This window comes from Anas acuta, chromosome 2, assembly GCF_963932015.1.
Source record: "Anas acuta chromosome 2, bAnaAcu1.1, whole genome shotgun sequence".
NCBI classification, from domain to species: Eukaryota; Metazoa; Chordata; class Aves; order Anseriformes; family Anatidae; genus Anas; species Anas acuta.
The window spans coordinates 127,083,585-127,109,747 of record NC_088980.1 but is presented as its reverse complement, the minus strand read 5'-3'; the positions used below and the strand labels follow the sequence as shown (position 1 = coordinate 127,109,747).

General features: G+C 36.9%; 1 protein-coding gene across 5 annotated transcripts in view; it reads right to left on the bottom strand.

Moving 5' to 3' along the window:
- ZFHX4 (zinc finger homeobox 4) overlaps nucleotides 1–26,163 on the bottom strand; it is a 151,483-nt gene that overhangs the window by 96,842 nt on the left and 28,478 nt on the right. The gene's annotated exons all lie outside the window — the stretch shown is intronic.

Here is a 26,163-nt window from a genome sequence, read left to right as displayed (position 1 = left end):
CGGAAAATCCCTAGCAGATGTTTTCAATTTTATGAAGAGGACAAGTATGTTTTATAAATACATTCAAAACATTAAAGACTGGTGTTTAAATAATAATAATAAGGTACATGTCTGTTTCAGACTGAAGGGCTTGTATGACTAAATATCCTTAAACCTTAAATTAGCATATGAAGTATTCCTGGACCAATACTAATAGAAACAGGTTTTAATGTGATTTATTAATAATTTTATTCAAGTAAATATTCTGTCTCTAGTCTCTAATAAGAAGCACTTTTTTTCAAAGGGGCACACATGATGATTTGTAGTAATGACATTTATTAATAAACTTTTACAAAGCCTTTTTAAAAACACTTATTTGGATATGTCATTTAGCATCTGCATTAAAAAAGGAAAAAAAAAAAGGAAAAAAAAAAGGAAAAAAAAAAAAGGAAAAAAAAAAAAGGGAAAGCCAGTCTTTTATTAGCATATGTGTTATGTTAGTTGAGCTTTTCCTGCTGACTTTTTGGGGTCCATGATATTGTGTAACAGCTGGAAGACTGACTTCCATCGCAGCCGCTGAGGGGAAGACAAATCTGACCTGGACATGCACTTAAAATGAAACTCCACTTAGTGCTGCTGTATGACACAAAAAGGATGGCTGAGGAAAGATTTGTTATTTCCTTATATTACTACCTAGTGGCTACAGCAGCCATATTTTCTAAGATCCTGGCTCATCACTTATTATTAAAAAGCTTAAAAATACTTCTGAAATTGAACCTTTTCTCTTGAAAAGGCTAAACTCTGAGCCCAAGAGACAAAAGCTTCCTTTTTGCCTAAACTACAAAAATTCTTCAAGCCAAACCTACAAGTATCATGGCTATAGCAAAAAGCCCTAAGACGGTGTCAGTATTCAGTGAATCTTTCATTTCTATTTGAGACTGTCAGTAAATGCCACTGTGTTATTTCAAGTTTGAATCCCTGATTCAAAGGACAAGTTTAAAAAGGAGAGTAAAAAAGACCCATGTTTCTTCTCAGGGTCTTTGGATCTATCTTTTGTGTTGCGATCAATTGAAGTAAACACTGTTTTTACATTCCATTTTTAATGCTATTTCCATGTTTATTTTCAATTTACTCTAAGTTACTGTGATAATTACTAAGACAAAAATCAGTGATTAAGAGAATGAAAATCTCGTTTCTAATTATATTATTTAATGAGCCATATATATAGAGTGATGCAAAGACAAATGTTTCAGCTCAATAAATTAAGGTGGCTTAAAATCATTCCTGTTTTAGGTAAATGTTATTTTTCATTGTCCATACTAGGAACTACTGTACATTGCTTCAGAATAATAGATTTAGCTGGTCTGCATGCCAGTGTCCACTCACATAACCATGTCTGACTTGAGGATTAAAATAATCTTTATACCCCTCCCCCTTCTACACACCTCTGGCTAAGACTAGAAATAACAAAGAAAACCCTGATTCCTCTACATGGATATCTGCCTTTACAAGGTACGTTACAGGGCTATAAAATTAACAAAATTAGTTAGCTTCTAATACCACCATTACTAACTAAAGTTCTTTGCAGAAATATATGAGAAAGATATGAAACCTGTTAAATGTTAGTTCACTCACTGAACGGCATGAAGAAAAATGTTTCATTTGCATCTTAACTTTGCAGTAGTCTTGCTTCTCTTGCTATTTGGACTGTATTTGAAGGACTGTATTTGAAATCCTTCAACCCCACCAGTTCACTTTTCAGGGTCTGCATAGTTTTCTTTGGGCCAAAATTTTTCACTCTCTAGTGCTTAACATTACAGCCTGGCTACCTGGCAAACCTATATCTCAACATTCCCTTTTAGTTCTTACTTAAATAATGAATGTTGTTTTTTTTCTTCCCTTCTACTGGAAGAAGGTTTCCTGTTCTTCTGTGTCAAACATTACTTTTCCTTCTTACGGCTCTTTTTCGAGGCCCATTGACATCCTAAAGTCTGCAGTTTCTTCAGCACATTATTAACACTCTACAGGGAAAGGGAAAATACAAAGGAAAAAAATACTCAACAATATGCCACACCCTAAAGAAGATCGATTCCTGTATTACAATTCAAATCTGCTTTCCCAGACTCTGTCTGCATTACAAAAGCTAGTAGTAGTTCCCAAACATGGAGTCCGAGTGCCCTGCCATCTCCCAGCCCTGTATCAGAACAAATCCCTGCAGTGCACCTCCACTTCCCCCAATCCCTTTAGACCTGGTTTCCACACACTGGCCAGGGATAGACTACAGCCATGACAAAACCCAGAAAGTCATCTGGACACAGCCTTGGGAGGTCTGAACTGTTTATTCTGATAATAATGTTCATAGCACTGGAGCTTGTTCTCCTAAACCTTGCCCAGAGCACAGTGCACCAAATACTTAATAACTGTTATCACAGAGAGTTAACATGCTTCTGTGATACTGACAAAACTGAACTGAAAAATAGTAACCGAAGTCAAACCAGATATCACATTGTCCTGTGTAGGCTCTACAGTGACTAGCTATCACAGGAGGTGGGCAGCAGTTGCCCCATCCTCTTTTAAAAGATGAAGCAAATTGTACTTCTTAAAAATGTGAAGAGGTGCTATGTGGTACTGAATCATGGCTGTTCTTAGAGTAATCAATTATATATTTCCAATAGTCCTAAGAGTTTAAAAAACATATTCAAAATCTGTACCTTTACATGCTGCATCTAGGATATCAACTTAGTTAATATTGATGAACTATTAACTCAAATGTGAAAATACAAGTCCACGGGACTGTGAATAAAGCTCCTCTGAAGGGAAACTTTGTCATGTTCTTTGAGCAGAAGCTAATTAATTAGTTGCCAAGTGGTCCTTTCTGTCTATTGTTTGTACTTCCAAAATAAATAAATAAAGCACTAATTATGATGCAGGCCCTCCTCTCCCATGCTGAGTGATAAGATGGCAAAGAAATAATAATAATAATGCAGACATGCAGGTTTGGTTGTTTATTGCTGGAGTAGTATCTTGCCTCAGCAAGACTAAAAGTGCCAAAAAAAAGGCATCATATTTACACTTGAAACACTGAGTTCTCATATTCATTTTTGAAGTCTAATGCTGTCCTCTGAGAACAGTCACTGAGGGAGACAGAGAGATGGAAACACAAGAGTAACACTATGAATCATACCCTTGGCCAAACTTTTCCGACATTCTGTCTGTGCAAGTAGCTAGTATCAGATTCACAGAAAAGCAGGGTACAAAACTAAGCCTTTGGAGAACCTTAACAATTGTGCAGTGTGATCAGGGATCCTTGCCTGACCCTGGAAGACAGTCTGTTTATATCCTGAACTTAACACTAATAATAGAGAACCAAACATTCTTGTATCTTTTTGTTTCAGCCCACATAATCAGAAACATCATTAATGTTCATCCCCTTATCCTTCTTAAAAATCCTGATAAGCTGTTTATCCGGATAACCCCCCACCACAGCAGGGAATGTCACAGGCTGATTATTTATTGCAGAAAAAGGAGTAGTTCTGAGTTTCACTGAATGCCACCTCACTCTCCTAACACAGTGTTGAGTAAAGGGAGCACATGGCTGGGTTTCACTCTCTCCTTCATCATTTTATATACAGCCCTAAGCCATACCGCCTTGTGCTGTGATCCCTTCAGATCTCACAGGCTAAAGCAGGAGCAGTACTTGGAGGGGAGATCTCCAAGGAAAACACTAGCACTACAAAAAAGAGTTTTGGTAATTCATTGATGGAGCTCTCTGTCTAAATTAGTTATGAGTCAGTGCCCTAGCTTGGTGTTTAACAGCACCGTCCTGTTAGGAAATGTTTTCTTTTGGTTGAAACAAAGAACAGATTTCATAACTGCTTGTACTTAATAAAGTTATTAAGTACGTGGCACATTTTTTCAAACGAGGAAGAGTGTTAAGACAAATGTCTTGGCCAAAATTCAACTAGTAATTATGTTTTGCCTACCTACAGGCAATTCCCTGTGCAGTTTCACTTGAATATAGTTTTTTTTTTTTTTTTTTTTTTCATCTGCCATGAAAATACTTGCAGTGAAATGCTGCTGCACACAGTTAAACACAAGCTTCCTTCCAGTCTACCAGTATGTACATGAAGATGGCCCTATATGCACTTAGGCTAACACAGAACGTAAGAGCACTGAATTTAATTAACATTGTTAAAACATTTTGAAAGCCTCTGAATAAAGGCTTTAGAGAAATGTAAAGTATTACCATGGTTCCTACAGTCTATTTATTTAGACTTAATAAGATTCCCTTCCCACACACACGCACACACAAAAGACACCTTTTTTTTTCTTTGCCATGTAAAAGCACATTAATAAATAGTACTGATAACCGAGTCATCAAAATTTATTTTTGCCCAAGAAAAAACTTCCCCACCATTGGCACCTTTTACTTCCTTTACCCTACAGGAATCTGAAAAACAAGTGGGCTTTGCTGTATGATGAAATGGTCAAAAATTTCAAACTTTGATCAAGAAAGTCAGAAAGCAGATTCTGTATTTGCAAAATGCTCTCTGAAAATACAAGCTTCCAGCACTTTTGAGATTAAGCCTAGTGCACTACTAGTTGATCTGAATTACATGTATGAAGTGAGATGTTTTTGGAGAGAATCAAGGTCCTATTCATTTAAATCTTTATAGGTTGAAACAGACTGAAACTGCAACTAGAATCAAGTCGTGAAAATTAGGATAGATCAGGGACAACAGCTGCAAAATACTTACTGTAAGAAACACTGGCTAATGGATAAACAGCTGAATTCCTGGAAGCTGGAGTCTCCCAAAAGTTTGGAGGTATACCTCTCATTTCTCATCAAATCAGAATATGGCAAAATGTAGGCCACTAATTTCTGTGCTTACAGTGAAAATATCAGGAGAGCTGGAGACTACTGAATACATTTGTCTTAAATTCCCGAATTAGCTCCTTCCATGCCCCACCTCTTGGCTGTTTGTTTTCCATGAATTTCTGCAAACTAAATTTGCTGACCTAAGCAAGGAATTTCAGAAACAGCTATGTTTAAATGCATACTGCAGAATATCTGAGGAAAGCACATTCTGAATATGTAAACTGAGCATTCATGAAACAGCCAATTTCTAATGGGACATTTGCAATCAATCAGGGAACAGAAATATACCATGTGTCAAACCAAAACTAAGCAACAGAGCACAAAAGTTTAAATGTATTAAATACTGAAAATGACTGTAGGTTGAGCTGCAGCAGCAGGACCAAGAATGATTTGAAGAAGCAATATCCACCCATTTAGCACTCGGCCATACATAAATGACAAAGGCATGCTTATCACTCCTAGGGTTATTTCAGTAGCCACATGTAGAATCTGGCAGGGCTTATAGACCATAGAACATCTATAGGGTGATGTTTCAGCCATTTCCATCAAGCACTGAGTCTTACCAGCATGAACTCTGTTTGCAACACAGCTGGTAGATCCAAACCCAAAGCCTGGCAAGAAACTTAGTCAAACAATTGTTTTCACCATCCAAATCTGATTACATAGTTGTACAGATGAAAATCATCTGCATCTTGGAGACATCCCCATCTCAAGCACACATGATTCTCCCTTAATCACTTTGGGCATATGTTGATCAAGAAGGGTGACAGACTAGAACTCAGCAATACTCCACATGGGAGCACATGAGTGCACCCACCAGGCTGATGAACAGCCACCACAAACTGCCCCCACTCCCAGATCCTCCGTGCAAAAAAAGAATGGAGTCACTCAAGAGTAACTTCATTTATTGCTCTCATGGCCTTCAGCTCAGCTATTCATCAATACCACTTTATCATCAAATGTATCAAAAGTATGTGACAGATCTACAATAATAAGCATGCCATTTACTAGTAAAGAAAGGGGTAAAGAAATGCCCCAATGCCTCTGTGTCATCAAGTGTAGCTGGTAGCACAGATACTCCCTACCATCTTGCCTTTCAATAGAGCAATTCCACATGCAGGTGTATTGAGGGGAGAGTATTTTCAACAATTGATGCCTTAATGTTCAGTCAGTCCTAACCCAACCCTGTTTTCTGCCAAGAAATTTTGAGTAGGTCAGAATTTCCAAGTCAAACTCTCCACATTTTGTTACTTGTAATTGACTTGAATATTGTAAAATGTATATATATATATTAATTTCAATAATTAATACAATTAACTGTGCATGTTAATATTTAATGAGTCTTTCCACTAAAGGCTAAACAGTTTAAAGGACTGGTAATAGGAAATAACATATATTTCATTGATGGGTTTTAGGATCCTGAAAATGAAAGACAGAAAAAAAATCTGTTCCTTCTTCTTGCTAACATAGAGTTATTCCCTATAGTGATTTGGCCAGATTAAAAATCAGCATTTAAATAGAAGTCACCAATTCAAAAGAGTAGTTCAAATCTGCAGTGACTACAATACTTTTGCCTGCCAGCTGTCTAGCAGTCCATCAGAAGTGGTCTGGCACTATGACTCTGGTTTTTGATTGGGGCATAAGTCATCAAAAATTTCTACTGCCTTTCTTGAGATCATTGCTATCAGCAGAAAACTCAAAAAATAATGTCTCAGGTACCAGTATCCCTTCTCTTTGCTGTAGGACCATGCTTGCATTCAAGCTACTATACTGGGAGATTCTGCAACAATGCTCTATGGCTAGCAGGTATCAGTTGTCTGTCCTTTCATTGCAATCCTGAGAACAAAAATTCATTACAATATATTTATTTATTTATTTTTTAATCAGTGCAAAAAATGGGTCTGAGGTCTGAAACATCTAGAGATACTGTTGAACTGCAAAAGACTTCTGAACATTAGAATTAAAAGAAACTGGGGGTTTCTACTAGAGTATCTTTTTTTTTTTTATGTGAGTTTTGTTTTGAACCCCAAGTAAAAGTGAATTATTTAAAACTCATTAAGATGTTTTGATATTCATCTACCATTGCTTACTACAGTATATATATTTATTTATAACAGCATAACCCACACAAGCTCCCAAAGGGTTAATGCAACTAGATGAGCTGAAATTCATGAGCATAATCCCAAACAAGTGAGTTGAAGTTCTATCAGGTCTATTTCATAGCATCAGGGATTACTGCTAGCAGTCTAATCCTACTGAGCCTAAGGGAGGTACGTTGTATTGTATTTGAAATCCTGGCCAGGAAAGAACGGAAGGTTAAATGGGTGCCTTGCTCTGTAATCAAATATCACAGGCACTACTTATCTATTCAATGAACAACTAACGTAGAAAATCAATTAGGAAATAAATAGCTTCTTCTTTTGAATTCTTTACCTAACAAAAAGAGAGAAAGGAATTAATAGTTTTATAATATAAATTTAACAAAAGTATATCATACTACCCACTATAAAATAACTCTACAAATAGGCTGGCATACACTAACTAAAGACACAACACACCCCATAGCAACTTCCAGTGTTTTAATGTTATTTCTTTAAGTGCTAGGGTTGTTTTCAAGGCCAGTGTGTATTCGAACACCAGCAATTAAGCATCCGCTCAACATACAAAGCAGAACACAGAAACTATGCATACAAAAATATTAACTGATTGCAGATAATTGGACTGTGCTCAAATGAAATCACAGATACATATCAAGTTGTTTGTAACTGAACATCTTAAATTATGTATCAGTTGTGAAGAGCATTTCTTCAGCTGTGCATCATCTTTTGTTCACTTGGTTAAAATCCCAGGAGTACTGAAAAAGGCTGAAGCTCCTGCTGGTCTTTGTTCCCAGCAGGGAGAAGCCCCTTTTGGTGGTCTTGAAGTTAACACCCTACCCCCCAATCTCCTATCCCCCATACCTGGCATTCTGAATAGACTTCACAGTCTGTGCACACAGACAAACAGCCTGACCTGTCCAGCTAGTTTGATCCCTGGTCAGGAAGAAGATCACATCTGGTTATTAATATTGGGACATTAAAAAAATGTAATCTTCAAGGCACTCAGAGAAGTGGGCTGGCAATTATACAGTATGCACTAGATGTCAGTCAGAGAGCATGTTAGCCTAATATTATGTCCAAGAATACTAAAATGTTCATTTTGTTCTGATGAGGGGTTTCAAGCACAGTCTTCCTTTGTATCTATGAAAGCTGGTGAGAGAAGTTAGTCCAAAGCACTTAAGTCTTTAGTTTATCTGCTCTTAGGCATCCCAGTTTTGAGGCTGATTTAAACAGTTTTATAATGTAAAATATGTGTAGCTGAAAAATGATAAAACTAGGAAAACAAACAAACAAACATGATTTTATTTTTTAATACTAGGAAGACATCTAATAAATTGAACAAAAGCTCTCAGTATTACAATTGTTCTAAACACTCTCCAATTGCATTCCCTGACTATTTCACCACTGTCCAGACTTTTAAGTTCATTCATTCTAGAAATCTGCGTATTAGCTGGCTTAAACACAGTTTATATAATTGGATAAAATATAGCAGAAACATTTGCACATGCATATGTTACATACACATGAACATAGACCATTTTTTTATAGCATAGATAACTACATCATTGTGAAATTTTAGTGCCACCAAAGCCAATGGAAAATTTACCTTTGATATGACTTGGGCCAGACCTTAACACTTTCAAAATTACATCACAGAGCCTCATTAGGATATGTGCTGAGAATATCAAATTCCTGATTAGACACCTTTATAAAGCCAGATAATTCCTTCTATTTGACCTACCGGTTATGACTAAAACAGAATGAAAGACCATGGTCTGGAGTTCTTATATGCTGTATTTTGCCTTATTGATGCCACATGGAGATTTTGGATTGACAATGTGAACCCAGCATGGGTCCAGCATTCTTCACAAGGAATGCTCTGGTGCCCCAAGGTGCACTTCTGTACTACTACTCACATGGAAGGTAGAGGGACATGATCTTCAGGAAGTCTCAAGTCTCCTAGAAGGTTTTGTCAATAGAATCTCTGTGCTTGAAACCAGATCTAAAACTATCTCCACGGGTAGTTAATACTAGTGTTCCCAGCCCAGATAGCTCAAATTAGCTGTCATTAGTTTGGTTTCTTTGCAAACCACCATCAAGTTATTTTTCCTTTCTTCCTTTCAAATGGAAAAATTTTCTTTCAAATTACATTGGGCCAACACCCAGGATGGGCCTTCTACCAATTACATGTTAATCTTGTGATCTCTGTGTCTGAAAAGGGAGTTTTATAGCATTGGAAGTGAGAAGTTTCCAGCTTTCCAGCAGAATGCTAGCACTTGTTTTTAGCTCTGATAGGCCTTGAGATGTCAGGCACTCAAACTGAAACACTATTATATATGGAAAAGCTATTATAGGAAAAATGTAAGAGGTTTCTAAAATATTTTAGTTACAAAGTCACAATGTATTTTTTCCCCTTAGTATTAATGGAGCTTGGCTTGGTATGTACAGCCATATGAAAAAAATAGTATTGATACAGTTAAAGAACACTACAAATTTCTAACATATTTTTCCTAATGCAAAATATGCAGGAGGTTCAAAATGCATGATAGTTTCCTGTGGAATGGTCAGCATACCTTTTCTGTCTTTATTACTTAAAAACAACACAGCCAACTCAAACTCAAGACAATAAAAACATTATCCTACTCATCCAAATTAATTAGAAATGCATATGTGATAATGTACACAAACACTCACACATGTATATGCAAGAGAAAGTGGGAAAGATTATTGGCAGAAAAGAGCAAAAATATAAAGGAGTTTTAGGCTTGGCAAAAATGAAATTGGGCTAAGTACAGCAGGAACGACAATGATCCAGACATAGATGGCACTGTGAAAATAGACACGTAGAGATGTCAGAAGAGCAGGAAGAAGACTGTGGTGAGGTGGTGAGCACTGGCAGCATGCATGCTCAGCTGAGGTTGCAGAGAGCAAACCACCAGGCAAAGATGACACTCTGCAAAGTCCTGAGGGAGATGGAGCTTTGGAGTGAAATTCCAAACTTGAGGCAAGAGAGGAAATGTTTCTGACAGGTTGGGGCTTTTCAGGGTGGAGGCTTTCTGGTTTTAAATAGTAGCTGCTTGAAAAATGCTCACAAGTGGAGAATAATTTAGGAGGAGAAACTGGCCACTGGTGAGGTGACCTAATGTGTATGGTCACAAAGTATGTCATGATTATCGCTACCCAGTAACCAGTTTTGATCTATAAAAGATATTTAAAGGGTGGATTTAGTTCTAACAACATACACTTGGTATCAAGCAGGGGAACTGTTTCAGTGGGAAGAAAAACACTTCCAAATTCACATCCTCTCATCTTTTTCACACCCTCTCTGCAGAACAGTCTCTCTGGCTGTCCCTTTGTAACCACCCTTTTCTCTAGAGCACCAGAAACAAATGGAAAAACTCTAGAAATAAACTTAGGGGGAAAAAAATGTAACCATCAATTTCAGCAAGAAATTACCCAAATAACAGAACTTTTTGAACTGAATAATCCCCCACAGTAGTGACAAACCACAGTAGTCAAACCACAGGAGAGCCATGTTCCAGTCAGTTAACAGTTAGGAAACACTGTCATTTTGGAAAACTCCTGGGCCAGCTTCATCCTTGGACTAACACTAACAAGATCAGCAGTACTACAACAAAGATGGATTAGGCTCACATTCTTCCCATCTCTTTCATCACCATTTTAATAAGAAACAAACAAATTTAAAATTTAAACCTCAAACAAATCCTACAGAGGATAAGAAAACATATAACTAGTAAAAACCCCGTATCTATTTAATTGTTGAGATTTTAGTTTAACAGTATGTGCACTCTTACACTAAAGAAAATGCCTCATGTACCCTGTGCATGTCATTGGCAACTGAACATTTTTTTATTTTTTTTGTGGCAAATCCAGAAAATTATCTTCACCAAAACATAAAAGTGAGATTAAAAGTATTTTTTGTGATTTGGGAGGAGGGGGCTGAGTGAGAGCCTGGTGTAAGTTTTAGCAACTAAAATGAACAGTTGGTGCTTGGAAACAGCTGTGGTAATTCCTCAAGTCCAGAACCCACCAATACAGCCCATCCAGGCTCCCTGCAAGGTGAATAGAGAAGAATTAAAACTCACTTGACCAAGGGATCAAAACACAGGAATGCAGGAAATAATATATATATATATATTATGTCCATATATTATATATATATGCAGTCTTGTGACTGCAGCTGCAACTTTTCTGTACCAGACAAAAAGGTTCCTGCAGTCCCCAGTATCCCTTTGAGCCCGGGAGCTCCCCATGGCTACTAGTGCAGGAAGGATTTCCCTCTCATCACATACACACTGATGTGTGCCCTAGCTACTGCCCTTCCTGGTCCTTCTCCTAACAAATACCCCTGCATGGTGTGCAGGAGAAAGATGGGACTCACACAGACAGTGCGCTGCCAGACAGAGACTCCCCAACACCACCAGTGTGCTGCTAGAGACTCCCCGACACCAGTGGAGCAACCCTTCCCTCCCCCATGGCCAGGAACTTGCAGCAAATCTCCACTTGTTTTTGCTCCTTTCATGGCAGAGAGGGAGCTGTGCCAAGAGCTGTCCTTGACCATGCCTTTGTTGTAAATTTCTGTATTTTAAGTTTTCTCCAAAGACTAATACCCTTTTTTAAGAAGAGTTTCAAACAGAAGCAAACTATTATAAGATGTAAATTGGTGGAAAGAGTGAGAACAATTCATAAGTATTTTATTTTATTTTATATGCATAGGAAATAAAATAGAAAAAGCAATTTTTGTACCTTAATTTTCCAGAAGGAGGGAGAGGAGAGACTCTAGAAGCATTTCAAATCTGATTTTGTGCAGTTATTCAGTGTGCAACAGCCAAGAAAAATGCCTATCAGCATGCCTCTTTTGCTTTAACTAATTAGCAGTATTACAGGGTGCAGTAGTGACACTTAGCAGTAATTGATCCTCTGATGTAATTTTTAAAATATATTTCAAAATAGCCAGTGCAGGGGCTCATGTAGCCAGTGCCATCCCAGAGGGCTGTGCAAGGACAGTCTGGCAGCCAGCACAGAGGAGCTGGTGACCACCTGAGCCTGAGCTGATGGCTGGGCTCTTAAACACAGGCAGTCAATAGGAGCTGCTAGCACTTGGCATCTCTGAAAATCAGAGCCCTAATCCCTTCACTTTTAGCACTTTCTTCAGCAGGTAGCATGGCTAATTAAAATTAGGTGGTGACTACTCTGAAACAGTGTTTGTATATACTCACACAGGGAATCACAAACTTCCTGGTTTGCTCTGAAATTAGTATTTCATTTCATATTTTGTGCTGACTTGGTGGGAAGGGCATTTGGCATCATAGTTTCACATTACTTCGCACTACGTAGAGGGCAACTTAGTTACTGTACATTTCTTTCTTTTCTAAACCTTAATGTGAAAGGTTTTAATGTCAAGCAGCATGAAGGCCAGAACAATCCAAAAGTCAACACAGTTCCCACAGTAAAAGTTCAACCACAACAGACATCCCATCTGTATTTCACAGTGTACCTTAATAACAATCAATAATACATTAAAGTTAGCACTGAAAAAGAGCACATTACAAAGTCTGTTTGAGTTATGCCTCAGACTTGTAGTCCACTTGCAGAAACAACATCTTCTGTTTTGTATGTGCAAATGAGTATCTGGGAAATTTATTTATTTATTTATTTATTTATTGCAGCTAGATGGCTAATTAGCTATTTATTTTCTTCAGGCTCAACAACCAGTTAACTGTCTACTGATATCTGCAGCCCCAAGAAACTGTGTCATCAATAGACATGGGAAAGCAAGAAGAGGCAACTGCTCTTTGAAGAGACAGGCAATGTGACGAGGGAGTAAGCCAGATGATTCGTTTCCTCACCCTCTTAGTAGAAGAGGGAATTAATTCTTCCACAGTGCAATTCAGAGTTGGAGTTTTTCTCTGGCCACTAAGTATGAGATAGCCTAACCACTTAATGTAGGCACCTACCACAGAGGGAAGAAAAAAAAAAAAAAAGTCATGGGCTGGAAACTGACAGGCAGAAACCAAGCTACAAGAAATAACAAGCCACTCAACATAGCAAAGGTGACCTCTGAGTCTTCTACCATCAGACTAGGACTGATCTTCAAGAGAGTGTAAAAGAATTCATGCCAGTCAAAACCAGCCAAAGAATATCAGGAATGCCAGACAGGTTTAAAACTAGCTATGCAGACAGGTGAAATTTAGTATTGGCAAATTAATCCAAGAAAATATATATTATAAGAAAATATATATTATAAGAAAATATAAATATAATATAAGAAAATATATATTATATATATTATATTATATATATTATCTGAACCAATCAAACATATTACTGGTGTCTAAATTAAATGTAACAAGTCCAGGAAACTTGGGCATCAGTAAGAAGAAAGTCATGCAAAGAGACAACATAAATCCAGAACAGAATCACAGAATCACAAAAATGTAGTGGTTGGAAAAGACCTCAAGAGATCATTGGGTCCAACCCCCCTGCCAAAGCAGGTTCCCTAGAGCAGGTTGCCCAGGTAGGTGTCCAGAGAGACCTTGAATATCTCCAGAGAAGGAGACTCCACAAGCTCCTTGGGCAGCCTGTTCCAGTGCTCTATCACCCTCCCCATGAAGAAGTTCTTTTGCATGTTGGTGCAACTTCCTGTGATCCATTTTTTGGCCATTGCCCCTTGTCCTGTCCCCATAAACCACTGAAAAGAAGTTGACCTCTTTCTTCGACACTTAAGATATTTATAAACATTATTAACTCCCCTCTCAGCCTTCTTTTCCGAAATCCCAGGTCTGTTTTCTCAACAGACACAGGTCTCTTAGCCTTTCCTCATAGGGGAGACGCTCCAGGCCCTGTATCACTTTTGTGGCCCTCTGCTGGACTCTTTCCAGGAGATTCCTGTCTTTTTTGTACCAGGGAGCTGGTACACAGAACTGGACACAGTACTCCAGGTGAGGCCTGACCAGGGCAGAGTAGAGGTGGAGGATCACCTCGCTTGACCTGCTGGCCATGCTCCTTTTAATGCATGACAAGATCCTGCTGGCCTTCTTGGCCACCAGGGCACATTGCTGGCTCATGGCCAACCTGTCGTACACCAGGACCCCCAGGTCCTTCTCTGCAGAGCTCCTCTCCAGCAGGTCATACCCTAGCCTGTACTGATACTTGCAGTTGTTACAACAGAATAAAATAGTATTTGTTTAAAGCAGATATATATTTGGATGTACCAGGCACCAGGCATGATGAAAAAAAAAATATATAGCTACAGTGAGGACAGTGTGTTCAGTTCTGAAATATCTGAATATCTCTAGAAAAAAATTAGCAGGGGTAGAAAGAGTTCAGAGACCAGCATTGGAATTAGCAGAAATGTGGAAAAACTTCCACTAAAAGCAGCAATGAATAGAATGAAATTGTATGGTGCACAAATAGTTTAAGCAGAAGAAAGACATGATAGATCATAAAATAATCATAAGGATTACTTATGAAGAAATAAAGATTATATAGAAAGATCATAAAACAAGTAAGAACACATTATATTTCTTGTTCTGCTACCAGATGAATAAACAAACAAAACGTATGACTTAAATAAATTACAAGAGATTTTTAAGCAATCATATTTATATGGAGGTTAAAATAACCTCTGGAACTCCTTCCCACTGCATGTGGGAAGCTTAGATTTAAGTTTATGAACTGAATTGATATTTGTGTACATATAAGACTATCCAAAGACCATTTTTTTTTTGAAAGAAAATATATACATATATATTTGAATTTTTACAATGTCAATTCATTGTTCTTTAACTAAAGAGGACATCTGAGAAAAAAAAAATATTTTCCTTTATGAGCAATATTATTCCATATTTGCTCACTAAAAATTTTTTTTACTCTGGTCTGGGAAGCAATTGTTAGCTGGTCTGGAGCAAAGAGATTAGATAAGTTGGACTAATGGTATAATTTGCTGTGATAGGACAATGATTACATGCTTGGCCAATTAATGTGTTGTTTCTTCTAAAATAGCATTCTCTTATGTCATGGACAGCCATTGCAAGAGATGTACTTGACTAATTTTATTTGCAATGGAGTATTTTTCATTAGGACAGGTGGGTAAGATAACTCACGATGAGGTGATTCAGAAACACCTCCAAAGAAGAAAGAAATGTTCTTTAAAGCTAGCACAAATCCTGATAATTTTAATTCTAGAAGTGTTTATAAGAAAATTATGAGTAACTAGGAGATGGAAAATAGAACAGAAATGGAAATCCAACCTTTACTACAGCAGACGCTAACATATATAGACATCTGTATAGTTTTTTATCAGGTGACAGTAGCAGCCTGTGGTATGTATGCACACACATAATTTTAAATTCTGTTTATGCTCTGGGGAAGTGTACACTTTTATAAGTGCATACACCTGCCTTTTTGCCTCCCCTCACTGCACCCTCTGTGCAAGAATCCCGGTCTCCAACAACTGTGACTTCTACTAGCCTTGGTTAATGTCTGGCTCTACAAAGTTCTCATGATCATGAACAACTTCAGATTTCATCTCTAACTCATTCCTCCCAGTAACAGATACTGTATCAGATAGATACACAGATAAATATAGGGAGAGAAAAAGACAGATATTTCTCCACAAATATGAAGAAATTAAGTGGTATGCTTAGTTATGTTTCTATAAGGTCCATTAAGCTGCCAACATACTGGGGGACAACCTCTCTCTTGCCTCTGCTTGGTTAGAGACACATTTTCTTTTTCCCAAAGGCCATGCACTGTTTCCCAGTTGAGATAGTATTGAGCTCACCTTCTAAAGCTATAAGAATACACAACTACTAAAAGTAAAGGAGAGACATTTGTTTCCTTGTTGTTGTGAATGCAAGAGGCATGGAACCTTTATACCTGCAGAGATCAGAAGCTGAGAGAACTGGAAAACAGGCTTGAATTCTGTAACATGAGATTTCAGAGCTCTTATTTATTATCAGCTCAATTCTCTTCCTTTTCATGAAAAATATCTCATACATATAAATTTTCATTACCAGCATAGTTATTGTCATTTGTATATCCCAAAATGTCTTACGCAAACCTTATCATCCCTTTGGTACTTTTAAGGTAGCTGAGGTCACAGAATTTGAGCTGTCCATTGGAGAACTCATGAAAGAAAATAAACAGCCCAGGAAAACTTCTGGCTTCAGGTTCTCTGTGCTGTATGTTGGTCATAGCTCATCCCACAAACCTATTTTTGTCTTTCAAATAATCAGACTACAAAGTGCCTAACTGAGAAAGGATTTACTCTTTCTCAAAAGTACCCAACAGGTGTCCTAATGATTTTTTCTAAATTTTTTCATCCTTTGAGTTTTATATGAGACATAAACTCAAGTATTATGAAGATACTTACGAAGCCTGACACATTGCAAGTCATACCAGTTGATACAGGAACAGGGAGACAGAGCATATTCACAGCAGATCCAATTCACTGTGACAAAGGAGACTATCTTAGCAAACAAAAAAAAACTGAAAAAGGGTATCAACAACTTAGGCAAAACACCTGTTTCTGATATGCATCTGCAGTATGGTAGGTCCTGGAGACAGTAGTGCCTTTGAATTGGCCCAGTGACTCTAGGTCATGAACTTGGTAAAATTTTTCGTAATATTTTGTAGACTATGATTCGGTCATCTGAGACTGACTTCACAAGATGCCACTCTGATATATACCAGCAGGATGCTGACTTCCCCCTAGGTCAAAGATTTCGAGTCACAGAAGTTTCTGGACAAATAAGGGCATAAGGTTTTCAGAAACCCTTGCAGTTTGGCTGCTTGTTTTTTTCCACCAGCTTCAGTCTTCCTAATTTCCACTCATTCATTAGCTGCGTACATATCTGCAAATGCCAAAGGGCATTTCCAAAATAGTAACATCTAGATACTAAAAGCTGCCTCATTTCAGAGGTAAAGCAAGCCTTTTTCCATGCTCTCATCACTAGCACACACAGAAAGCAAGAATACTGAAATCTTCAGACTTTGTTTCATTATTCTAGCTGTAAAAGTACCAAACTTCTGCCTTTGGTTTAAACAGTGTCATCATAACAGGATTGGTCTTGAAGTTTCTCTGAATAAGGAGATATATATATATATATATATATATATATATATATATATTATAAAAGAGTTTGTGCACAAAGTATCCCTGAAGTATCCCTGAACAGCAGATTCTGTGCTGTTTTTACGGGTAGAGGCAGACCTATTTATTAATTTATTTATTTTACTAGAACCAGTGCAAGGAAGCACCATATGCTTTTATTCTTTGGGACTAATTACAAGGGAAAACAGTGATCATAAATAAAATCTGTTCTTTGGGCAAACTCCTGAATTACTATGGGCAAACTCCTGAATTAGTATGTGCAGGTGACATGGAATATTCCTATATCCCATGTCACCTGCACATAATTCATCAATAAAACGATAGTTATATATTGTGTATTTTTGACATGTGAATCATGTTAACGTTATGGTTTGATTAACACTCAAGGATAACAGTTTTAAACAGAAAAAAAAAATACATTTTTTTTTATCAGACAAATAATGCGGTCAAACATCCAGTTTTTATTTATTTATTTATTTATTTATTTATTTATTTGTTATTTTTTACCAGTTATGCTTCCCTTTAGAAATATATATAGTTTCCCAATCATGCATATAAGCAGAGAGCATTGTTCACAGTCTTCCTATGTGATAAAAACAGGTTTCTGTTTTTGTCACTGCTACTGTAGGAGGATGCCCCAGGCAGGAGACTCTGCACACTTCATCATTCAAGGACAACCTTTGCTCAATTTTTGTTTCCTTCAATGCCCCCTGTCTTTAAAAGCTAAAGATTATCTTAATGTCTTCCCTCCCACAGGGAGAGTAGCACATACAGTTTCCCCTGAGGCTATGATACATAATACTCTGTGTATCTGTCTGCTGCAGAATTGCAAGGCTGGCACCTTCGTCTGCAGACCAAGGGGGTCATTTCCATGACATCCTCCTTCACAGCTCTCCAAAAAGGGAAGGTCTTGCAATTCTCACCATAGCTTCGTCTTCTTTATATGTAAGCATGAGGATGTACCATAGTCATTCTGCACTATCTGCCTGTGTTAAGTACACCAGCCTAAAAGACAGACAGACCACCAGGAGCTAAAAATATTACAAGCTACCTCCGGTATTTTTTTTTAACATTAAAATCCTACCCACATTTAATGCAATTACTACCTATTTCCTGTTGTACTTTATTGTATTTTGCCAACAAATACACATATGAAATTTTATCCAATAAAATACATCTCTTGCATTGTGGCCAGCTCTTGCTAGACCCAACAGAATTGGTATTGCTCAGCATTTCACACCAGTCTCTTCACTATCTTCCCTTAAAAAAAATTGACCAGACTGTTGCTAGACAATGCTACCCTAAAGGAAAAAAAAATAAATGCAGAAAATTAATTTCTTTATCTAGAGAGAAAGACACACATAGAGACAATGCAGTCTCAAGAGCTTTGTATTACACCACTCAAAGCTCAGTTCTTGATATGAGGTATTTAAGATTTATTCTCACCAACCTTGACAGCCTCCTAAGATTCCCAAATCCAGCATTCTTTTCTGGATGGACTGACAAATGCATAGACCTATGGAATGCTTCTGCCCAGACACTTATCAAATACAATAGTAAATCTGAAATACACATGCATGTCAAAATACAACTTTCCCGTCATGCCCGTCTTTTTTTTCAATGCTTATTCTTAATTATGCAGAAAAGATTGTACAGAAAAATACCACCCGGAAGAGTCTGCTAAACTGTGTTTACAAATTTTAGAGAAGACACCTGTAGTGTGTGGTGTACTATCAGATAAAATCTCCTAAGGGCAACAAGTAAATCTATGTTGCAAGGCTAGGTGGAAGTGGCTGCTAAGTTCATAGCTGCAATCAATTTATGCATGTACACACATAAGCACACAATACTCTTATACTCACTATACATTGCATCTCTACCTTGAATCTCAGTTAGAAATAATTACATAGTTCTCTTAATATCAGAATGAAAGAACTCCAGGCACAAAAAACAGCTGTTATACAGCCATTTTTTTGTGTTGAGCATACTGAATAAATGAGGCTGATCCTCTTTATGCTGCTTTTGCTCTCCTCCTTACTCACTCTTCCTGCTCTGCCAGGGGAACAACAAAGTCATGATCCCCTGGGCAGGCTCTGCACTGGAAGTCATGACCAAATAGTCTGGTACAGCCTTCTTTTAAAGAGTAGCCTTATACATCATCATCCACAATAATACTAAAGAGTGGGATCCTGGACAACATTTCAATGGGGATTCCCTAAAGAATTTGAGAGTATTATTTTTTGCTTCAGCAGTGTACCATAAACTGAATCCAACGCATGTCATTTTTTGCAATGTATATAGGGCCATCTAGGCAGGAGAATCAGACAACACCTGAATATCAAATAGAATATACACGAAATATAATGTGAAAATTATTTCTCAACTATTATATTTTAAATTTAAAGTAGAAAATAATAAATTTGAAATTATTATTCAACTACCCCCCTATATTTTGTTAAAATAAATGTACTTGTCTATTGTGTATAAGTAGGTACAGTTAGCATGTTCATGAGTTGACTGTACAATGTGTTCTTTCAACCTTTGCTTTTATACGTGCAAGCACAACAGCATAATCTGAACTACAGTAACAAAAACATGTGGTGGAAATTAAATTTCGTAAAACATTTAAAACCTTAAATGATCATAAATCTTAAAGTACTATAAAAAATGAAATATCCTCTATCCTGAGGTTTATGTTTAGCAACAAATTTGAATAAGTTTTGTTTATCACTGAAAACAGCTTTCTTCACCAAAACAGACAGCAAGAATAAGATTAAGCAAAACATGTTTTGCCTCCTCAGATGTGCAGACATATTCCAATTTCCTTTGCACAATGATTTTTATGCAAATCAATGCTGCACAATCTCCTGACCTCTTTTACCATCATACCGAGACAATGACAGTTCAATAATTGGACTGGAACATACCTAGGATATTTGATTTTAAATTACGAAGTTGGTGCAGGACAAGTGAAATGAAAAGAATACGACTTTGTGTTAATTCTGGACTGATCAAGTATCAAAATCATGCCAAACAGAGTAAAGCAAACAAAGTGATTAGAGCTGTTAGTCCATTCACCTCCACAAGCATATACTTCACACCCTCAGTTCAGTTGTTAATTCCTAACAACGATGCTTTCATCCAGAACAAGGATAATGAGAAAAACCCAAGCAGGGCTCCTTGGGGAACTGTTACACTAAAAGTTACCTATGGACTAAATCCCACTTGTGCCTCCTGCACCTGATAAAGATGAGCAAAGCATTCAATATCCCTCACTTATTTAAAATCCAAATATGCAAACAGCATTGTGGAATCTGGACAAACTGCTTCACTGACGACACATGCAGAAAAAAAGCTATTCTAATTAAGCTTTTGACTTTGAACCAGAAGAGAAGTGGACACCTTGCTTTTAAAAAGCACTGTACAACCCCAGCTGAAGAGCAGGTGCTGCATGGTATTTGCATTTCCTGCAGAGGATTCTAGCTAGCAAGACCAACCAGCTGACCGTGAAAATTCTTGGCCCTAAGTGACCCAAGGACAGGCTATAAATCCATCCTATAAAATATAGTAAAAGCCCCGTTTGTTCTTCTACCCTTTCAATATGTGATGTTATACATTTGTGATTATCTCATTTTATTGGGCTCTTTAGAAAGCTGTTTATGATCATTTGTGGACAAAACAAAGGCTCGTTGTAAACTCTTTTTTAAATAAGTTGGAAGGTCAATATGAAACAAAGGGCACCACTTTTATGACTGCTACATGCAAGCTATGCTTGTGTGTGTAATATTACAATGCATTTCAGCAAAGGGATAGAGTCCTAGCTAATTACAAAGCTAACATATAATAGTATTGCATTAGCAGCCCAAGAAATTCCTATTGAATTGCATAGATCTGAAAATAGAAAGACATGCTTGTGCTGAAACTTAATTATCTTGGCAAAAATTGTGAGGGCCAGATTCTCAGAAGACAAACACAAAGCTCTGCTTTACACTCCTGAGGATCTAATGCTTTGTTTATTTGGATAACCTCCATCAGATAAAACTTACCATTTGGATTGACTAATTTTCCATATTATTTATGGTATCTACAGTCAAGTAACACAATTATTACTCAGTTTGTGAACAATAAAAAAGATACTGCTGATCTTCAAATACAAGGTCTAAAAGAGACGATCAGCATGCTCTGTCAGGTTAAAAATGTGAATGCTGTTGCATTCCACTCTAGGCAAAGAAGACAAGCCTTTTTCAAGGACAGTTTGGACTGAAATTCTTTTTTATGGTTTCAAAGTAAAACATTATGGTAAAAAATGAATACAGCTTTGTTTGTTTCTTCAGTCATCATTAGCAATAGACATAAAGGTATTCTGTTTTTGAGCCCATATGGAAAGATCATCAACACTTTCTGCTTCTGGGTCCTTTGCCAAAATACCATATCCCACATGCCTTTTACCTTTAAACATAAAAGAAAAGGTGTTGTTCTGGTCAAATAAAGAAATAATTTTTACTAGCATACGTCTAATGTTAAAGCTGCCTAAATCCTGCCAAAGACATTAAAACACCATCTGCAAAACAGATTTTCATTAAATTGATCAGTTTAAAGTTAAGCAGCAAGGCAGATGATGCTTTTGAGCTAACCTTTAACCTTTAACCTTCTTAAACTGAAATCAAGTCACTCCTTTTGGGTAATATCTTTGCCATTTGAGAAGAGAAGAGGTGAAGTGATCTATCCAAATTGAACTGACAATCATAGCATTAATAGTGTTATGGATCGATATTTTGTCAATAAAGGGAAAACCAATGGAGTTTTCACGCAGCTGAGTATTTGTCTGCTAACTGCTGCTTGTCACTTGCCCTGAGCTCCTAAATAGCTGCATATAAAATGTAAACTGAAGTATATACCCAATATAAAATTAATGTATATTAAAGCTATTATTCACTAATTGAATAATATTTTAATACACTGACTTCATTTTTTTTTATAATTATTATAAACTGATCCTTTTATTCAGTTACTTGGCTAAAAAGCTTCTTTACAGCCCCTACATTTTACTTGCAAAAAGGCTACCCTGTTAGATTAAAACTCCTTTTACTATTTATTTATTAAAAGTATTTGGAAACTATTTCATGAGCACCAGACATGATATATGCAGTTCCCTGAATCAAAAGCTATTTGACTAAGCCACAAAATGGCTTCCTTAAGAGCAGTTACAGTTCTATGTAGTTTATATCCAGAAAGATCACTTTCCTACCTCAGGTTCCCAAATCTGCAGAAGTCCAACATTTCCTCCTGCAGAATGGAAATGCACTCTGTTGCTATAGTGTCTTTCTCTGTTTACTCGTGGAGTTACCGGATGCTTCATGATACTGTGAAGGATTCACCAGTCTTCTGTGGTTTAATTTGGTTTAATATCAAGCTCCACAATTCCAAACACAAGTCTTTGGGAATTTCATCTAGCCCAAGCAGAGTTCACTTAGGGTAAGGTCATTTTTGTTCTGGTTCCTAGCAAACAACTAACTGCACCTTCTGCAAGGAGCAATCAGGCCTTTTCTTCCTTCCTTCCTTCCTTCCTTCCTTCCTTCCTTCCTTCCTTCCTTCCGTCCTTCCTTCCTTCCTTCCTTCCTTCCTTCCTTCCTTCCTTCCTTCCTTCCTTCCTTCCTTCCTTCCTTCCTTCCTTCCTTTCCTTCCTTCTTCCTTCCCTCCTTCCTCCCTTCTTCCCTCCCTTCCTTCTTTCCTTTCCTTTTTTAATTTAGAAAACAGCTGAAAGTTTTACTTTACAACATTTAGAATCTAACTTTAAAAGTGACATTTTGATGCTGATTAAAATTATTCACCTTCAGAAGAGAAGCTCTGATGTTCATGATAGCTTTAAAAGCTATGATTGTGAAAAGACATCCTTTTATTTTATCAATAGTTAAGTAGAGGAAAAGAAATCGAGCTGTTATGGCAACACTTACAAAAGGAAAATTCACAAAACAATAACATTTAAATAAACATAAATGACTAAAGATAAAACTCTAAGGTGCCTGACAAAGCAAGGGAACAAAGTCACAGATTCTTTTTCCGAGCTTTCACATGGTTTTAGTATTAAAGTTTTTATTGCCAAACCATATTCACAGCAACTTAATTTTAAGAGAGTTAGAGGAGCTGCTTGAATATAAACACAATTCATGAATATTCGATATCACTCCCAAGGCATATATCTATTATTCATACAAATTAATGTTTTGTTTGTTTGTTTTGATTTGTTTTTTCCTTAAGTGCTCTAAAAAGTATAACTGATGTATGAAGAAAAAAAAAAAAAAGTTTACAGCTCTCTTGGTGTCAACTGCTTCACCAAGACCTGAAAAAACTATCTAGTCTGCCAGCAGATAACTTTACAGACTTTAAAAATCTTATTTATTTCCACTTTATGGACTGAATGTATACCCACAATTAAAACTGAAGTTGTCTGGGTGACATACAGGGGCATTATATTCCTGATACAGATACAGATATTTTGTGATACACTGTAGTAATGTCAATACCGAATCTTAAAAAAAATATAAATAATAATAATAATAAAAAACACTAATACACCAAAACTCTTCCATTAAAATTAGCTTTAAAATTAGATTATATGAAAATAGTGTGTGCATATGTATGTGTTGTCTGATTTCTGAGAGTTTTTAAGCCTACCAGTGTTCAAATTTCCAAGCCTCTCTGGGAAGTCATGAGAGACATAAACTTCCAAACAAGCTAAGATTCTCGCTATCTCACTAAGATTCTCACTAGATTCTCACTAGGGACAGATCTTAAAAATACAGGTATTAGTATACATTAGTAACCTTATGATTATGAGATTTATGATTTGTATTATCCTTCGCTAGGACATGAAGTTTAGGTGGTATTACTGAAAGGGTTGTTCTTTACTCTTTACTGAAAGGGTTGTTAGGTGTTGGAATGGGCTGCCCAGGGAAGTGGTTGAGTCATCCTCCCTGGAGGTATTTAAAATACATTTAAATGTAGTGATATGGTTTAGTGGAGGACTTGTTCGTGTTAGGTCATAGGTTTGACTAGGTGATCTTGGAGGTCTCTTCCAACTTAAATGATTCTGTGATTCTATTTAAGAACGTACGCATTCCTCCTCCTCTGAGATGTTTTCCACCTTAACTGACTCAGAGATGGAACTTACAAGGTTAGTGTTGGTCATCTGATGGTCATATGATAGCTGAACTACACAAGCACAACTGAATCTAACAAACCAGAATTTGGAAAAATAAGAATAAATATCTTCAGAAGCAGGACGTTATAACTGATGAGGGCTACGAGTTGAGACTCACTCCCTTATACTCCAAATCAAATATTTTGTGGAACACGCTTCAAAACCAAACGTATTTGACCAAGATTTTTCTAGGGATAGGGTTGCGTGAAGTGATGAGACAATGCTTTTTTGAGTAGCTGGTTTGTATCTTTCAACTCTATATCTATGCCTATGGTTTTATTTTGAAACAAGAAAATGGCATCTTATTTTCAAAAGTCTCTGAAGCTTTAGCAGCAAAGCCATCTGAGAAAAGTCTTCTGCCTTCCCATCTCCCATTCTATCACTCTTATCTGTGACGTTTTTTGCAGCAGCATCTCTCTGAAGGCTAGCTTTATAAAACAAATTATGGAAATAATCCAGGTTAACACTCCAAAAAAGATATGGGGACCAGATATGTTTTAACCAGGTCATTTCAAAAACCTGGCTTACAGCATGGCTCTGCAGTCAGCATAACTGGAGGGCACAAGGAATCATTTCATAAATGACAGGGAGCAGGAATCTCTGAAGACAGTTTTGCTGCTGAGGTAGGCAAGTTATGTAACTATACTCTTAGCTCTTTTGGGACTTTTCAAAACAAAAATTTGGGTCTTTAGAAAAGCAACATACAAACAGAAAAAAACAACCCCCTGAAGTTAAGGAAAAGCAGAGCAACCAACACTGTCGGAGAATATAATAGACCTAATCTTGTGTTACTGCCATTTTTGTCCATAGCAGATACTCCAAGGTTAAAACGATCAGGTTATAAAATGAAAATCCAAGTTACTGCCTGTGCACTCTGTGTTAGCTCAGAGCATCCATTTGAACATTGCTTAACACCAGCAAAATGTTATTTCTTGCTTAAACTACAGATCTGCTGAGGCTTTTCTGTATTTGTTCCATGTGTACATGTTTTCAACATGATTAGAAAACCAGCATAGCTGCTATAATCAGCAGATGACTCCTTATAGCTTAGTTATCACAGATTTCTAGTATAAATCAATAGATAACACTTGCAAAATGGATTTTCTAATCATATTTAGAGCTTGTTACAGTGACTAATGGTTTGCAATATTTCCTGAATTTTTTTATCCCCTAGACAAAAGAAGTTTTTAATAAGTTACAAAGTTATTCATCTTGGAAATGAATGTGTTATATTTTGTACATGAACCAAGACAATCAAGCCAATCCAGTAAACACACTGCAGAAAATAAGTTACCCCATAATTAGGGTTTGGAAAAAGTCATGACAAGTTGTGTAATAAATGGTATTCATCACTCCCACATATTCATTATATCCACATAGTTTTTTCCAGTAAAGATAAAAATATAGTTGCCATTCTACTAACATATTTATCTACACCACACCCTTTCATGTTTGTGAAAAATCATTACTGGCTTGCAAAAGAAGGGCAGACAAAAGGATGGCAGTGCTTACTTTTGAATATCATTGGTAATAATGTGGTATATTGCGTGTCCTTATTGAAAATACTGATGTAAAATAACTTGGCTGTCACAGACTATGGTTGCAAACAGACATACAAGCCAGAAAGTGATCTTTTTTCCTATGAACGGTATGGAAAATTCATCATTTTCCATAATCTCTGTCAAGCCTCTGATCAAAATGTTATGGACAAAGTTTGAAAAGATCATAAGACATGCAAAACCCCTCTAGTTATGTATGATGAAAGGACTTCTTTTAAAAAACTTATGTCCCCTGTGTCCATAAAGTGAAAGCTGAGTGAGCCCTCAGGTGAATCTACACAATTCACTGGGAGCACACCTTCTTGACT